This window comes from Brienomyrus brachyistius, chromosome 13 (genome assembly GCF_023856365.1).
Source record: "Brienomyrus brachyistius isolate T26 chromosome 13, BBRACH_0.4, whole genome shotgun sequence".
NCBI classification, from domain to species: domain Eukaryota; kingdom Metazoa; phylum Chordata; class Actinopteri; order Osteoglossiformes; family Mormyridae; genus Brienomyrus; species Brienomyrus brachyistius.
Window position 1 is genome coordinate 25993347 of NC_064545.1, and position 19541 is coordinate 26012887.

Consider the following 19541-nt stretch of genomic DNA (forward strand, 5'->3'; position numbering starts at 1 on the left):
TGTGACATCAGCTGCAGGAACATTAGCAGAACTGCTGAAAGTCACAAGTACATAAGTGTCAAATGGGGTTAGCACACAATGAAAACAAATCCACTTACTTTATTATTTAAGCTGCTCTTGAAAGGATACTTTCTCATAGAGAAGATGGGTGAGCTATCTTAAAGTCAGGATGAATAGAAGTACAAGCACAAAATACTGTGAAACTTGGCAAGTCCCAAAGAAATTACACTGTATATTACACTGGATATTATTGACAATAAAATAACAAGGTATCCTGCAGTATATCTCCCAAAACCCTGGGAATGACCGCAGTATCAAAGTGATCATATAGAATTTAAGGTGAACAGGAAATCATCACTGATTAGGTACACTGCAGACACTCATACTAATTACAAAAATATCAATAAATGACTATTGTCAGGCAGTGAACAGCATTAAGACTCTCAATAATGTAAAAATCATCTCTCTTGATTCACTTAGTTAAAGCATGTGGCCTGCAGGTATTATAAGACTTATTTACACTACGGAATGTAATGGCATTGAATAAACCCGACTTGATCCAGTTGACTCTGGTTCCTTGAAGCACAGGCCCGGGTTTCTACAGAATAATCCGCAGGCTTGATAATAAAAAGTGACACTTTGAGTAGGAATTTACATCTTAATTTGCACCCATTTCCAAGTTTTTCACCTGTCATTCGTAAATTTACTTTAATATTTTGCTGAGCAAAGATTATTTGCTCAAGACTAAACTCTTTCTTTACCAGATCATGTAAGGTTTAAGGTATTAAATTTCTGCTGTGTGTGCAAATGTATTAAGCATTACAATCATTTCTAAGGAGTGCCATTTAATCATGGAATGTTTCATTTAAGATCTGGTTCTTTCTTACCTATTCAAAAAACTTAATAATGAGATTAACAGTAACAGATGTTGTGGAATGTCAGGAATCTAACTATGCTAAAATGTATTTTATGAATATTTTCATTCCTTTAAAATTTGTCCCAACTCATCAGCATTCTAGATATTGATTCAAAATAATTTCACCTGTCCAATGACTTTTGCTGCGTATAAATGCAATATTATTTCAAGTTAAGACCTTCTGATAAACTTTGTCGGTCTAGAGTGTCTAATGGTTTTTGCAGTGTAAAGTAAATTCAGTGACTCAATACATGTTAAACTGATTTGAACTGCATCTGCGAGAGCTGAAAAAAACGGTATAAAATCATTACAAATAATTGCATATCTTTGTATTATTTGGTAACCCATATATCTAAATGTATATTGCATCATCTGCGAGGGAGAGACTGACACCACTACCCATCCAGTTCTTTACCATGGTCAGCTTCCCAGGATGCATCCTACTTATTTTCACAAAACATACTCTATTGCCATAAATCCAAGTGAACAAAGGTGCAGGAGTGTATCTAATAAGGGTATTGGTGATAATTCAGGTGCAGAACATAAAACAAACCTTCCTACAGCCTGTTGAACACAAAGGTCAATGGTTTGCTAAGGATTTCAGCGATCTATATATATGTATACACACACACACACACACACACACACACACTCAAACTCACTAGCAACTTTATTAGGTACACCTTGTTAGTATCTGGTTGGACCCACTTTTGCCTTCAGAGCTACCTGAGACTTTGGTTCATGTCGACACGATACGATCACACAGTTGCCGCACATTTGTCAGCTGCACCTTCAGGATGCAAATCTCCTGCATTACCACCACATCCCATATGGATGACTGAGATTTGGTGACTGTGGAGGCCATTTGAGTGCAGTGAATTCATTGTCATGTTCAAGAACCAGTATGAAGATGGATCTATGCATTCATATTGTTTACACCAAATTCTGACCCTACCATCAGAACAGCGCAGTAGGATTCCGAACTTCTCAGTCACGGCATGATTTTATATGTTGTGCTGCTGACATAAGAATGGCTGAATAGATAAATTCGCTTCAACGAACAGCTGAACAGGTATCTCCAATTAAATGGCCAGTATATGAGTTTTTCTCCTAAAGCAACAATGTTCTATAAAATAGATAACATAAAGGGATTTAAAATAAACATTAAAACACTGTCACAATACATAGACAGCATACACACATTTTAAATAACTTTTATATTTTAATTTCAGAAGGGTAATTTACAAAACAAATATTTTGAAACTCATTTTAAAATGGCAGTGATGCTTTCATTTCCTTTGTGGTGTGTTTGTGTGTGTCGTCTCTGTGTCTGCTTCAATTGATTTGAACAGCCCTGCAGACAGAGGCTGAATGCTTAGACCAAGAATCCATAATTTCATATGATCTGATAGCTCTGCAATATTAGATAGATTTTTTTCCAATATTGACATTAACGAACAAGCTGGGTTTGAATGCTTTTCATTCTACCGAAAAGCTTTTCATTACAACTAAGAAATGCTGTAGTGTAATTCAGAGCAGCAGAAATGTTGCTCACATTGCTTAACTGGGACATTGCCCATAATAGTCTTAAGGTACAAGGTACAAAGTTTGAAAGCCTAAAATTTCTAATATATCTCTTAATACACAGTAACCAGAGACTAGAGAGCAATTTACCTGGAAACATTGTCCAACACTGCATGAATGCATTACATTTCATGGAGAACCTTAATGCCTTAAATTCCCCACAAATTAAACTTTGTAATGATTAGCATCCTTCTTTTTTTGTGTCTACCAGCAGACAAAATGGAAACTTACAGCATGAGATTTACACATTTACTCAGCTTGTCAGTAATATTATGATCGCCAAAGGCATTGCAGGACTGCTCTTTGTGTAAGGCGAACTCACTTTAGGAAAAGGTCAACAGTAACAAAAGACTGGCATCACTGTGATACTTTACAACTTAAAAAGATCAAAAAGAGAGATGGCTGAGAGGCAACTTTCCGAAAACATAGGCAGCTCCATGCTCCAGTTGCTCAATTTCACCCTAAACCCGCACCCCTTCCGCTTCCTCCATGTTACAATCAAGAGTGATTAATCTCTAGCACAGATTCAACGAGATACAGGGGAGCACCTGGAACAGCATTCGTTTTTATAGCAGGACTACTTTTAAACAGACAGTCTGTCATATTCATTGTCCACCATCACCAAAAGAAAATGCATTGCCTGGTCTGCTGTTCTGTGGTTATTTCCTGTTAGAAGCAAGTCGCCTTAAACATCAGTCTTACTGTTTGCCTTTTACATTCAGCAACTTATTCTATTCTAGTTTCACTGTAATAACAATAATGAAAACAATAACAGTAAAACATTATAATATGTACAATATATATGTGTGTGTGTGTGTATATATATATATATATATATATATATATATATATATATATATATATATATATATATATATATATATACAGTATTCTAATCTTGAGCTCATTAAAGCTAGTGATATATCATGGCATTACCTGCCTTTTTTATATCAGAGATAAACCAAATGAATATGATCCCACCAGGGACACTTAAATGCTTCTCGTTATCCAAATCCCCAAGCTCTCAGAACCTCAGAACTTATCAAGCACCAACTGATAGCATTTAAACTGTCTTGGTTGCATTGCATTGCATTGCATTAATTAAAAAAGAATCTTCTTTCATGCAATATACATTAAAAATTCTACATTGACATGAGACCGATGTGCCATGACACCCACTTAAATCTAAATGTACATTATTTTGAATTGTTTGTTTCCAATACACTTTCAGACAACACAGATAACCCCTTATTACTTATAACAGAATGGGATATAAATCGGTTTAAATTATGCTGATTTATCAATGCAATATATATTCTATTATTGTGGGTATTTTAATGCATATTTATCTCACAGAAATACAAATAAATAAGTACATAGTTTGAAAATCAGAATGTATTTCTTCCTCTGCCAATGGTTTTTGGATGCTGAAGATAATATATAATATTTCTTATTTCCTTACAATACATCATTCAGTTCTCCCTTTTGCCTGCATGAAATTCATTTTCTAATGGAAATATTTGTTTTGTAAATCAAATATGTATTATGCACAGAATGCAAAGCACAAATTAAATTATGTTAATGAAATGAAAGAAATATGAAATGCATATTTCATGGACAAAACATAACCCAAGCGAACAGCAATTTCTTGATAAAATCTTTAAACACAATCTCATTCTGGGAAAGACATATTGCTACAGAAGATAGGGCCTCATTAAATTGCTCTCCTTTAATATCAATGCTTAGTATATGTGGGATTGTAAATAACCACTAGGGATGAGAAACCAATAATGAAATACTGTCTTTAATAGCATGCTATTGATGTCAGCATAAAAGAATCATAGCGGTGGAATATTGGAATTCTGGTGCATAAACACATATAGACAAAAACTGTAAATGATGATATTTAGCTTTAGCTGACTGAAGCAAAGATGATACAGCTATTGACGCTTTGCAGAGAATTATGTTGATTTTACATAATAGACCACCCCCACCACCAACAGCAACAAAACATTTTTAATGTAGCACTGGTTTCATTTATTGAATAAAATATTCTGTTTTGTGGTAGAAACCATAATGCAAATAAAAGTATTGGGGGAAAAGCCTTTCAGCCTGATGTAGCAGCAAAAAATCTTAAATTTCTTTTGATCAAGATGAAGAAGCAGATAAGGAAACGTCTTTTATTAGTGTTTCAAAACAGACACAACATATCTTCATGTGCTTAAATCTCAAATACGATAAACATAAGTGATTTAAAAAATGTGTACCCTGTTGATTTGTTTTTGTATTTAAAGATCTCTCTATATCTGTTTCTGTGTCAGAATGCTGCTGTATCAGTGAATTGGAGTAAAAGTCACCTTTTTGGGTAACCAGCCCAAGGCATGTGTAATGCAGATAACAAGATAAACTATGTTAATATGATTTAATATATTCCATTAGATATTTCTACTGAGATGAAAAAGTGGTTTGGACAAGAGCTGACTGGCCATGGCTGGGCATGTTGTAGAAATTCACTGCACATCATCCTTCATCATCACCATCATCATCATCATCATTTTTATTGTGAGCATCACTATTACTATTGGCAGTTGCACCATCGTCATCGTGAGCATCAAACTCACCGAAGGGCTGTGGGAACGCAGGTCACAAGCTGACTGACCAAATGAAAATAACTTAAGCCATTCATTATGGGTCCTTTTTACATGCTTTTCACATCTATTTTCTTCTCCCAATCTTATGTTTAATTTCTTCAAGGCAAATGATTTGCTGAATCTGCCAGATCACTAAGCATACCAAAGAAATTTAAATAATATAAGATATGGTGGCTTTACACTTTATGTTTTGATAATTTTATATGTGTGTCTGTGTGTGTAAACGATATACAAATATTATTAGACAATATGATCGTAATAATCTTCAAAAGTCAGGTTAAAATAAAAAAAATGAGCAATATTACAAATTAAAACGAGTTATTGAGAAAATGAATATGTTCTTTTCTCTAATTCTAAAAAATAAATATGACAATAAAATGAATTCACATAACATAAATATATTTAGAATATAAATGGAATCGTTTTGAATCAAATCATGAATGCAGTATTTTTTCCAATATTTCCTGCATCTACTCCATGCATTTCTTTGACTATCCTGACAGTTATTCACAAATATATAACCCAAGAATGATGAGACAATTTGAAAAAAAAATAAATGATTGTGACTAGGAGCTCACAACGGGTCTCAACGCTGGAAGCTGACTTACTTGGCAGAAGCAAAACCAAACACATCAATGTATGCAAATTGCTGAGAATGATGGCAAGGGGCCACAGTCCCCAAAAGTCACCATTAGGGAAAGGCAGGTATGTGACATGAACATCTCCTTAGTGGTCCAATGGATGGAAGGTTTACCCGAAATGTGTCCTGCTGCATGTTCCCTTTTCATGGCATTCAGTATAATTCTGTGACAAGACCAATGCAATATAAAGATCCTAAAAGCTTTGCTAGAAAACCTGTTTACGCCTTTAGTTTGGGATATTGCGTTTCAAATCCCATCGCATTCTGTCCCTAGCATAGCTTCTGCGATGCTTATAGCTACACCATTGATTTGATATGCATAATTCCACGTGTTACCGTGAAATTGAATGAGAAGATATTAATATAGCATCCTTACCAAAACAAAAAAAAATGCTATACAGGCAGTTCCTGGGTTAAGAGTGTCTAACTTACAGACAACTCATACTTACATACACTGCCATAAAGCCTATTATATAAAAATTTGGGTTAAATACAATGGATAGTAATAATAAATACACACACACTACTATGCTTGTGAAAACATTGCGCGACTTCGGCGGTTTGTTGGCTTGAAGTAGAGTACAGTACAGTACTATAAGTAAGAACTTAATAATTATTATTATCATTATCATCATCATCATCATCGTGTACTGCATTATTATGTTTAAGATGTTTTAATGTACTTGGAAATCTTTCTTAGGTGTTTTATATGTTTATATGTATATTTCTATGTAGAAAGGTACACATTTGACTAACTGTATGTTCCTGTTCCAACTTACCTACAAATTCAAATTAAAGACAAACTTATAGAACATATCTCGTTCATAACCTAGTGACTGCCTGTACAGAAATAAACAGGCAGCTGGATCATTTTCTGTCTGACTGGTACCTTCCCTGCCGGCATATGAAGCTGTAAATGAAGACTGGTTGAGCTGAGTAGGAGGTGGTACGTTTATAGCACCTGGGTATTGGCTTTAGAAGCCTCAAGTGCGTCTTCCAGTCCTTTAACAACAGAAGAATCGAAAGCATCTCTTCCGTGACACTTACATACAATCAAGGGCATAATCTACCCTCCAATCATGTAGATACATTTTCGTCATGCCGTCTTTAAGGGAAAAATATAACAATGCACAAATGAAAAGAGCTTTAATGCAAAAATGTAATGATGTAAAAATACCAATTAATCTACCGTAGCCATGTGTCGCTTTGATGGAATACAAGAAGTCCGGTGTCCTCCGATTTTGCCATTTTTATTTTATGCCATCTGGCCTTCTTGTCACTGGCAAAAAGAAAAGCAATTCATGTTCTAATTCCGATCCCAAGCATGATAAATAGCACAAGTCCAGGTGCTACACTATGAGTTTAAAAAAAAAGAGATTAAGGAAAATTACAGATGCATACTGTATAATTTCCTATTGTAAACAAGACCCGCATTAAATTCTGACAATGATTACAAGCTTCCCATTTCACAATACCTTCTCTTTTGCAATGTTAATCATTAGATATTTTAATTAGCTATTCTAAATATCTACGAATGCAAAAATAAATCTACAAATAGCAATTGAAAAAAAATCTGGTAATAAGGAAGGGAAGAATAACATAGTCACAAAGGTCATAAACAGTGTGATTGTATCTATGTGCCTGAATCATGCCAAATAGACAAGCATTTTTTAACTCTTTGCGCCTTGCGTCTCCAGGAGGGACAGCTCAAAGAGGCCATGTTCCTCTTTAAGCAGTTTTCTTTTGAAAAGGATTCAATCACCATAATGAATCTGAATCCAGGCAATAATCCTCTCCACAGAGACAGTTTCTAAAAGGTTATAGAACTGATAAAATGAGCAGCTTGGGGAAGTAAATAGTTGTATGTGGGGGAATCAATTATCCTAGGATACGCAGCACTCATAATGTTTAATAAACATCAAACTGCATCTTTGCCTAGGACATGGTGCTTGTTTTCGGGCCTCGCTGAAACGTGAGTGTGCTGATTGAGGGGTATTGGAAATACAGGATATAACTTTTATTTCATTTCTTGAAAGACAAAAACTCATAGAACTGTTATTAAGTCATGCTAGCATGTAAATATTTAATTACTCAAGACATTCTGACATTTCAAAATCCTTTAATTTTATCTTTGTGCAGTGCGAAAAAAATAAACAAAAACAAATATCAGATAAACAAAATATCAGAGTAAAGCAGTTGGGTAAATGTCTTAGGTTTAAGTGATTTATCAATATGATTACATAGGAATATTGCAAAGTCTTTTAGGTAATTATACACTGGAATTGTATTTTGTGTTGTATAATGTACTGATTATATGTTTCCCATGGATTATGGCAATATAGAAGGAACTCACAGCATAGGCTAAGCTTTCATTTGGTGAAGAAAATATCCTGGGATGTATGGGCAGGGAAATCAAAGAGAGATTACATAGCTGACCATGTATCATCCTTAATATATTGAACGTAGCCTTTGTAGAGATAGGGCAGTCATAAAAAGTGGTATTGTGCAAAACTGAAAGACTGTGTGGGCTCTTTTGCATGACTAATCTGTCTTCCTGCATTAGTCTTTTCAATCCCGTCTTTCTTCGTGCCTTTGACATTTTTTCCACACTTAGTAGGTTTGAGTGAATGGATACTATTAAACATTTTCAAAGAATTTATAGAAGCCGTGGATAGGGACTCTTTGTCTGAGTTTACAGTTCGTCAGAGAAAGTAATGTTTTAGTAATTCCATGAGGTGGGGGGACATTTTGAGAACATTTTAACAATAAACACAACATTGAAAGATTCTCGATTGTTTCTGCCTCTGATTCCAGCCTGCTGCCCTAAAACAATCTGCCCAACACAAGCATTAGTGTGGGATGACTATGTAACACCCCACTTACAAAAAAGTTTTGCAATCAATGAGATAATTTTGTTTTAGGAGCATTACCGATACCGACTTCGCATCTTATGCCAAACCTTTAGCACACCGTTTCACATGGTTTTAATTAAGGAAGTTCTGCAGGTATAAATACTAGTTTTTTATTCCCCAAAAACTACATAATAATTAGTGACCTCATAAACCAGTTTAGCTGATTGTAATGACAACAACCAGCAAATACATGCCAGTAATTAGTCCACATGAACAAAACAGAATGAACTGGGGAAAATGACATGTGACTCAGACAATACAATCACTGTCAATGTAGTGACTTGTTCTTTATACTTATCTGCTGATATATGTTTTGCTATGTAGAAATCTCTCTGTGAAATGGAGATTTAACGAGATTGTGCTACTTAATTTCTATTTCATGTTCAAAATGCAATGAGTAACAACCTCCTGCATAAATATATAGACATACTGTATACACACATCGACAGAATATCCCCTGTTCACTTCAGGTCCTTGTGAAGAAATTAGACATGTGGATGTTTAGCAGTTATATGTCAGGTATAGCTTGAAGTTGATGAGCCTGTCACATGTGATTATGTCTCTGTCAGCGCTGTTGTCAAACAGCAAAATTCAGTAGTACCATTTATATTTGGTCAGACACATGGCAAAGCATCTGACACTCTCATGGGAGAGGGGGAGACCATCTCCTTCATTCCTACAGTAGACTGCTCTTGTCCAAGTTTTAGCTTTTAAGTTCTTGAGGTCTTAATTTGAGAACCTATGATTTCTCATACACCAAAACTAAATTCTACATAAAAGGACCAAAAATTGCTGGCTCTTCAATACATATTTCAATCTGTAAACTAATTTAAAGTCCCTGGAAAAAATATGCATCAATTATATGGGCTTAATTCACAAGGAAGGTTTAAATGTTAATATATTCAACAGACACACAATTCTTGGGCACATTAACACATTGATTTCATGAAACTATTGAGAAGTTTTTGATGGTGTGTTTTAAGCAAAGATTAGCCATTGAACAGCAATGATCATTAATGGCTGAATTAAACAGTAAAACCAGATGGGCTCAGTACTTATGAATACCTTTCTACACATTTTGCTCATCAATCCTGAATTTATATTTCTGAACTATTACTTCTTAGAGCTTCCTTATAATTTATTTTTTCTTGAGACCATGAGAATGGCCCTCTAAGCAAATGGATTGTATAATAATGCCGGGTTTTCTTTTCCCTCTTGCAGCCATTTGAGGTGCTGAACTAAAATGCTGTCTGTCAATTTCCTTTATAATTTAAAAAGAAAAAAATGCACCTGAGATTATAAATAGTATCAATAACCCCTCAATGAAAGTATAAAGAGTAACGATTTACTAATAGAAAATGAACCATGCCTGAATGCACCAGTTCTATACTGTATCATCAGGTTTGATTTTCTGCTTTAACCAGTTATGGGTAACCGGTTCCCCTAATTTAAGGATAGTGCCGGTTGTAATCTTAGGAATTATACCAACAATTACAGACTATGGAGAATATTAGAAATATTAGAGCTGTTAAATAAGACAAGATAAGGAAGTGATTGATGTTGTTCTTTTTGAAACCGTGCGGTATTTTCCAGAGAAAGGCCTTTGATCATTAAAATACACATATACAAAATCTAAATATATCTATACAACCTGTACATTGTGGCTCTACAAGCAGTCCCTGGGTTAGGAACGTCTGATTTATGGACTACAAACTGATGCCGTATAGCCTGTCATATTAAAAAGTTAGCATTAATGAATGCACGCACTGCATGGACACATTACTCCTTCTGTGGATCGTCGGCTGGAGGTACAGTACAGTACCATTTGTAGTTACTTGTATTATTTCTGCATTGTTATTATTAGGTACTGTATTACTACTGTTACGACTCAGCTACAAATCTGACCTAAAGACAGACTTAGGGAACGGATCTTGTGTGTGACATGGGGACTGCTTGTATTGTCTGGAATATTTAAAGTTGAGTTACATCCATCCCCCAGGTGAACTGCATCACCAGATCTCTCAAAATCATCACGAAGCTAGTCTCTCTAGGTCGGTAAGTATACTTCGAGTAAATTTTGATACATTTTACCTGTTTCACATAATATATTTATACTGGAGGAGTTGATCCTCTTCAGGGGCTTTGTTATGTGATTAGGTGTGAAGGACTAGATCCCTTGACAGTAGTCTATGATTTGATCAGGGTGCGTTGACTAGATCCTCTCATAGCAACCCCAATCTGATTAAGGGTTCTCTCCAAACCATAACATGTCATTGTTTTCCATTCCCAGTGAAATTAAGGCATATAGACTGAAACTTCAGAGCTCCTTCTCTGTACTAGCATCATGCTTGGTTTAGAAATAAGCATCGTTCTTTAACCAAATGCATGTATATGCATTAAAAATATGTGGAAAGATCACAAGGGCACTGTCAAGATATTGCATATGCTTTATCTGTACTGATATTATGGTCTGATTGCTGGGTCTCTTTCATAGCCCTTGCATAGATAATGGAAATAACAGACCTGGATGATGTAGGGAAAAAGAAATGATTTAAAAAAAAAAAAAACCTGGAAGAGAATGGCTTCTCAGCACCAACACTGATTAGAGTGCTTTGTGGCACAAAGAACAATGTCTGACACAAGCTTGTTCCTGTACCATGCAGAAAGCTTGTGAAAGGGCAGCCTGAGAGACTGTCAGGGCTGCCTAATATGCCTTTAGGATTTCAACACTAATCACAAACCCCAACTACATGACCAATTACTCTACACTCACTTGAATCTTAGTGACAGTGCTAAGTGATAGACAGCCTGTGTCTTTGATGTGGGTGACCAATATGATATGAGAGACATAAATACATTCTGAACGGAGGAACAGATCATATCTTTCTTCTCACTGATGACCAATGCTCCGTAGCCCCACAAGATGAAACTTTTAAAATAAGGTAAAACCTATTTGCATATCAATTTATATAAATATACATTTTTGTGACAGTAATTCAGCTTCACAATTTTTTTCCGCAAAGCTTTAATATGCGTATTTCTTTTGCAATTTTAAAAATAATTTCCTTTTTTAAAACATATTCACTTCCAATAGACAATCCTTTGCACCAAGTATTAAGTGTGATAAAGCGGATATTTCATTGTGAGCTTAGCATGCATCATTTTTTATTGACTTCCCTTGACAAATCAGAGAGCATAATTTTTAATTATGTTTTATTATTTGCATAGGTTACCAAAGTCCAAAGGCGTCATCTTACAGCACATGCCTTGTCCAGATGGGATATATTGAACAAGGTAAGCAAACATAAAATGAATATAAAGCGCGCATCTCCTCTTTAGTAGCTAAAGGGGTCTATACAAGATTACTAAACACGGCAATTGAACTATTCATCATTGCACATGTCACATGCTGACCTCAGAAACAACACCCTGCTACTTCTTCAGACGTGGACATTCCAGGATCTCTACATGTGTTTTGGAGTGATACTGTACATCCAGTCATTTTTTCCTGTCATAAAATCCTGATGGATATTAGAAGTAGTATTAGCATGGAACACAGTACTAAATATCAAGCTATACTATATAATGTTTAGTATTTTTTCTAGTGAAATACAATTCAGATTTAGATTATACGGCTTACTTCAGCATCTAAGTATTCCAACACATCGCAATATTACAGTATTGCTTTTGGTATTTTGTGCGGGTGAGATTTTTTAAGTTAACGTGTAGTTTCTTGAATATCTTAAAATATAATATCTTTTAGTAAAAAAGGGAGCAGTGGTCAAAGGTCAGGCTGAGGAAACTGGTAAATACACAATTACCGCAAAACAAATTTACATTCGAAGTTAAGGTTAGTTGCTCACAGAAGCATAATGGTATGCTAATTCGGCGCGGGAGGACTCACACATGCTCAGAAAGAGCCTTGGCGTCTGACTGACAGGTCTCAGAAGAAACAGATGCAGAGAAACATTCCCCACAACCTCCTTTGATTCTCATTTATTCATTATTTTTCCTTGTCACATAATTGTATTTATCATCTCATCCTCCAGGCGTGTTGGATCGCATCAGATGGCCTAATTATTGTACACACTGTTCTCTCAACCTTTGGCTCTGCCTTTCCACAGGCTTTAGATGTGCATGACTGGTATGCTTTGGTAGGGGAGAAGGAGCTACCTTATGTCACATTATCTGTTGCGAGTCTTCGGAGCTTTTGATTTGTATCGACCCAGCAGCAACTCATCTGACAGGCCCCGCTATCCATGACATTCAACTGACAAAAATAAATAAATAATGAGCCCATAATCAGAAGAGGGAAAATATCATTGCTTAGAGCGCCGTGCTCATAGCGTCCCGCTCCATGTCAAATGCATACCGACGAGATGGCAGATTGACAGAGGAGATGCATATTCCAGAAACATACGGGGCCAGAGCAGAGATAGTAAACATGGCATAACCTGGTCTGCAGGAGAAGGAGAACAGGCTCTGCTAGAGGACAAGTCTGCAAGCAGCAATGTTTACTAGGAATTATATTGCCATGTGCCTGTATATTAAAATTAAAATCCTTTTGAGAGCAATGTAAGGTCATCCTCCTTTGTGAGTATGTTACACTGAGTGCATTGGTTTCAAAAATAACTATAGAATAAGGTCACATTCCATGCAGAAAAATTACCCAGAAGGCTTTGCATAAATTATATGTCTTAATGATTTGAAGTGGCTCAGATATTTCAGGATGTTCATCTGAGGTCAATTCCATTTAAAACAATGCAAAGACGGGGCTAAAGACAAATGACTTATGATCAGATAAAAGATCGCAGAGGGCTTCAGAGTCGGCTTTTATAAATAAAAGAAGACGAAAAGGGAAATATGCCAGTCGCAATGTTTAGGAACTAGGTCTTGATTGGTTAAGATTTATAATAAATAATACATTGTTGCATATCCTCTACTTGCGTATCCAGTAAAGGATCAAGAAAGGGCTGCATAGGGCACAAAGATGAACATCTTGGAAGGGATGTCATGCATCAAAGAAGACACATATACACACTGCCACACATACAGTCACGTTTTATGAGCAATTTAGAGATGCCTAACTAACTGTATGTCTTGAGAATACAGGACAAAACCTGCACAACACAGTGTGAACGGTTCCTGGGCTCTGTATGGCTGCCCCATCTGACCTCATGCCTGCCCAAACATCCTCCCTCCTTCCATTTTTTCTCTCTCCTATGTCCCATGTTTCTGTGACAACACGCCAATCTGAGCTTAGCATCAGTTTGAAAGCAAATAAAAAAAAAAAGCGCTTGAGTAGATTGACATTTACATTTATCTATTTAGCAAGTCTCTGTCAAACGCGAAGTGCAGCAGATAATGTATCAGTGACTGTGCATTTTCTTCTACTGCTTTACTTCCACATTGCAGTCAATTCCCAGAAAGTATGCTGATGTTAAACGGAAGGGCAGCAGTTAAAACAAAATTTAAAATTGGATGTTTGCTTTTCATATGGTATCCTTAGATCTCAAGTGGTTGATTGGTAGGTAAGTTTGGTGGAGTTGCTGTGATCCTGTTAGGGAACAGGGGAAGCTGGGCTTCCCTGGATTCAGCTAAACAAAATGCTAATGAAAATAAATGACTTATCAACTGCCAGGCAAACATATTTCAGACATTTATCAATGCTTTCATAGATTTTTATAGGATCCCACCTGTGCTTATCTGAGCCAGATCCCATGGCATTTCTCCAAACATTGCCACTGTCGTTGTCATTAATTTTGGCTTATGTGGCTCTCTGCTGGCTTAAAAACACTATTCGCTAGCCACCCCCAGCTGTGCCACCCCCGTGTCAGAGAGCCCACTGATTTGATAAAAAAGAGAGGATCTGGACTGCAGTGTCTGCCAGATGTGATTTGCAGAAATGTAATCATAAAAGTTCTGAAAAAAAGGCAATGGATGTGTTTCGTGCTGTAGAAAGCAGTTGTGTAGTAATTGTCTATATGTGGTTTCTTGTATTTAATTATGTATTAATAGACACAAAGCATTCATATGTTTGAGAAATCAGTAACATATATAGGTGCTAGAAACATTTCAAAACTCCAGCAGTCATCCTTTCAGTATGTGGTGTTGAAGATAGCTATACCCACACGTTATAACAACATAGAACTGAGAACATAGAAGTACATTTTTCCCATCTCTAATTGTTCAATGTCAATGGTCACTGGCATTTTCAGAGAAGACACCCCTACTGTGTCATCACATGGTATCTTCCTTCAGCAGATGAGCAATGGACTGCTGCCAGGTCTGGTCCTAGGTGGTCGGATGTTGTTGCCATGCTATCACTGATGAAGATCGACATAGCAACCCCATGCTTCCTGAGAGGGCAACAGCAATTAGGCCAGACAAGGTGTAAGAAGAGAATAACTGGAGAGATTACAAATATTTAGGCATGATAATATTCTCACAAACAGACACACACACAGGTTTGTAATTATATCTTTGTGGGGACTCTCCATTCATTTCTATGGGGAAAACTCTAATCCCAACATGACGACCTTAACCCCCACCCAGCCCTAACCTTAACCATAAGTCACCAAACAAATGTTACTTTTTTGATTGTATTCACAGATCTTTGTGGGGACCGGAAAAATGGTCCCCACAACATCAAAATTACAATTACATTGTGGGGGACATTTAGTCCCCACAATGTACAGTAATATAAACCTAATCCACACACACACACACACACACACACACACACAATAGAGTGCATGTTCTGCTCAGTGCATGCCAAACATGTAATAATGGATAAATGTCAGAATTCTGAACGACATGCCCAGTGATACAGCTTCTTTTTCCAAACTCTTGAAAAAAATGCAACATAAGTCCAGTGGTTTTACAGCTTCTCAGCACAAATACACTAAACACCGCTACCAATCACCCAAAAGTGCCAGGGAGGCAGGGTCTGTGGAAATGCTCCTCTTTTCTAGGTCAGTGTTACCTAGAAATCTGACAAACTTTTTGCCCTGAGTGATTGCATAAGTAGGATGCTTTCATCTATCATAATTAATGAGAAAATGCCACGGCCGTCGTCGCGTATCAGGGGCGTCACACAGACCAAAGGGAGTTACTCTACTTGTCTCCTGTCACCCCCCCCCCTTCCCACTTCAGCTCAACATTCAAATGACAGCGCCACCTATCAGCCACGTCTATATACATGTCCAAGGTGACAAGTGAAGATATAGTGTGTGGACACATTAAAGCTCTCCAGATTCCAGAGGCTTTGTGTTTTAACCGTTAACACTTGTTGACAATTGATGGAATCTACTATGATGGAAGAATATTAAATTTGTGATGCATAAATCTAAAAGAGACTCAGGGTGAGGAATAGAAGAGAGAGGAAAGGAAGGTCTCTTATCCTGCTCCACAGTGAATGGAATTCTGTCCTTTTTAATGGGTTTAACGCTTCGGTCAGTCTGGCTAAAATCATCACAAGAAACAGAAACGATTATTTGAACGTCCGATTGCTTAATGCATTTTTGGCTCCCCTACTCCACTAATAGGCGTCAGGTCTGAACTTCAAGCAAACCACTGCCCGTGGTATTAGAAACAGTAGCGATACCTCAGGTATTTAATTGGATTTTGTTTTGAAATGATGGTACAATCTAGCTTCATTTAAACAAGACCATATTTGATGACATTTCCTCATGTTGAGCATATAGATAGAAAATACAAGAGACTGGGAAGCTTAACTGATTACAGGTCTCTCTGTATCTGGTATGATTTACAATAGACCAAAAAATGACTATGCGCGAGATTTGCCCATTCAGAGACAAATGCATTTCACAAACATTGCAATAGAATTAAAACACAGAAAAGAAAATTACCATTTGAATATATAACCGTCTCCTTCCACATCAAATCTATAATGCACTACATTTGTTGTTTATTGTTGCTTAAAGCCCGGTATAAAGACATAAGGATGGATGCAGAATTCCCCAGCAGTTAATAGTGCCACTGCAATAACAATAAAATGTCATCAATCTACACAGCCTCCTGCTTCTGTCACACCAAGTTTGTACAGATTAATGACATTACACCCCAGCTGCAGACAAGCTCTTAAAAGGCAGACTCTTAAAGGGGCCGTGATCCCCCAAACAAACATGTCCGTCACATGGGGCTGGGGTGACTTTCTCCTCAGCAGTTATCGAGTAGGACGACAGTGGTACGGCAAAAGTCAAAAGGGAGCCATTAAATTAGTACCTCCCCAGAATGTCAGACGAGAAGCAAATAAAGCCAACTCTATAGTTAAGGAAATGCTGTTTGCAAGACAAGGGGAAAACATCTCCAGGTTCTACAACAAGAAGCAAAATCTTTTATAGTACAAGAGCAGAAATGGATGGGGGGGGGGGCATGTGTAGCTACAAATGGGTCCGACTTTGTAATTAGCTTGCTTTCATATTAGTTGTTCCAAGTGATAAATAAGCAAAGGAGCTAAATCAATGACAGACCCAGGATTGGCAGAGAAACAGTGGCTCCGTTTGACCCGTCCACTTGGTCCTGATCCCGTTTCTGATTCCATCCCTTCAAACCCGACGTCTGCTGTGGCTTCTCATTGGGGCCTGTTTATTTCTGATTAGTTTTTGTTTATTAGCCGGTCGTCAGGTGCCATCATGCCCCCTTTTCCTCTTGTTTTTTATTGGTTTTGTGATGCGCCATCGTGTTGAAGTGCAGGACGAGAGCAAGGCGGCCCTAACCTTCCCAGCATCGGCGTCTTCCCTCAGCGGCTACGCTACTTAGAGATGGGAAATGAAAGAACACTCCAGTGAGGTCATGCTGCGTTTACTGCACACACTGCGGCTCCTTTTATACTGTTCAGCCTCAACACAGCCATCACTTCAACAACAGGCCATTAGATTTTTATTATATCAAATTAGGGCTGCATGGTAATTGCAGCTAAAATTTCATGTTAAACCAAGTGGATGCCAGAGGTTTTGCAACAAAAAAACACTTATTGGCAACCCTAATTCTACACAAATAGGCCGATATTAAACAAAAAAATGCAAATACAATATTGAGAAATCCACTGAACCCCATGATTCATGCTTGCTCCTTGCCAGTGAGGCAAATAAGACAAAATTATAATCCAAAATGACCTGTAACATATACAAGTTAACCAAAACATTTTTTATTTGAATAGAATATCAGTATTGTGTTGTATAATAGCTCCTTTTAACGTAACAGCTTGTATCAAAGTAAAGAAAGCAGAGGAGCCGTTATATCAGCAGTTCACAGGACATGGCACCAATGATCTCTGCTCAGCAGTGAGAAAGATGGTTAAATTACCCCATTTAGGAACCCCCCCCCTCCAAATCTTCATGCATTGGGGCAGGCTGAAAACCAGCAGAGATTACAATGCATCAGACTCGGGTTGAGAACCTCTTCTCCACAGTCATGTTCCTCTTTAATGCCCACTCACAGGAACAGCATGAATGGAGCATGAAAGAAGCCAAGAACATGTTTTAAGTCATATTTATTACTGAATCTGTTATTCAGCATATTGAGTTTTTGCTGAAGATGCTGCTCACTGTTGCCATCTTCTGGACTGCTGGGAAATAATTACACACTATTTCCTATTTACATTATCCCTCAAAGGTGGCAATTCAGTATAAAAATTAATAACACGTCAGGCTGCCACTGCTCTTAATGACAGCTCCGATGCATGTTGGAAGATCATCTACTAATTGTTGGAAGTTAATATGCTTCACTAATGAAGAAGGCCGTCTTGGCGTTGCCCTTATTCTGTGTTCCGTTTAATCCCAAACATGTTCTGTCAGGGTTGAAATTGGCTACAGCAATGATATTATCATATATTTGAATCACCAGGACTTGCCTTTCACCAGTATGAGTATTGGAGTCCCTTTGCTTGTGGTAGGTAGGACATTTTATAAGACAAAAATGTGACATTCTAAACAACAATACACTATCACTTTTCTCTATTTCCAAGTTTCTTGTCTTTAAATATTTAACACTAGAAATTCCCTAGATCCCATCATAAGTAATCGAAAAGCAATTTAATATTCTCAAGATGAGAAATGCTTCTTGTTGTTGTTGATTTATTATTTGTATTATTTTCTTATTTTAACAGACAAATAAATTCCATTAAAAACAAGCAAAAATACTATGACGAACAGAAAATCTGTGACCTACTTTTCATCTTCAGTTACACAAATAGAAAATTCATCAAGTAAATAAAACAACGTTAAAAACAACTGCGTGGGAACTGAACTATCATCCAAAGGGGGACACACATGGCCTTGGAATTAAAAAAAAAACTTTTTAGGAATCAAATTATATTACTGGATTTTAGCTCCTGAGATTACTGAACAACTCTGATTTACACATAACTTCGATAACTGTGGAATAGGTGTAGATCGCTAACTTTAAAAGCCTGGAACCCTTTGCTAAAAAAAACCTCTATTAGCAAAATACTGCTTGTTTAAATTCAGTTTTCTTTTTTGAACTAGAAGTAGTTTGATCTGGGCCTAATACATAACAGAAGTCTTAACCACAAGGCCAGAATTGGCAATTACTTGCACACTGCTGTGCCTTAAACCAGTTACCGCATGTAGACATTTCCTATTTATCCTTGTGTTATGCTACCGCCACAAGTTTGGGCTTAAAACACCCTGTTCCTAATTGAACACAGTGTGTTCACTGCATATGTGAGACAGAGGTCCGCTAAAGCTATAATTTGAAGCCATGTGATCTGAGGGTGAGAAATTTTCTCCATAGTTTCATCTTACCAAGAATGTCATCCCTTTGACACTGTGGGTTTGTCAAATTTGTCAAAG

At 36.9% G+C, this 19541-nt stretch overlaps 1 long non-coding RNA gene across 1 annotated transcript in view; it reads left to right on the forward strand.

Moving 5' to 3' along the window:
- LOC125706546 (uncharacterized) overlaps nucleotides 1-12169 on the forward strand; it is a 33193-nt gene extending 21024 nt beyond the window's left edge. The window contains exons 2-3 of the long non-coding RNA XR_007382016.1: nucleotides 10703-10758; nucleotides 11932-12169. This is a non-coding gene — a long non-coding RNA (uncharacterized LOC125706546). The remainder of the gene's footprint in view (nucleotides 1-10702; nucleotides 10759-11931) is intronic.
- The last annotated feature ends 7372 nt before the right edge of the window (nucleotides 12170-19541 follow it).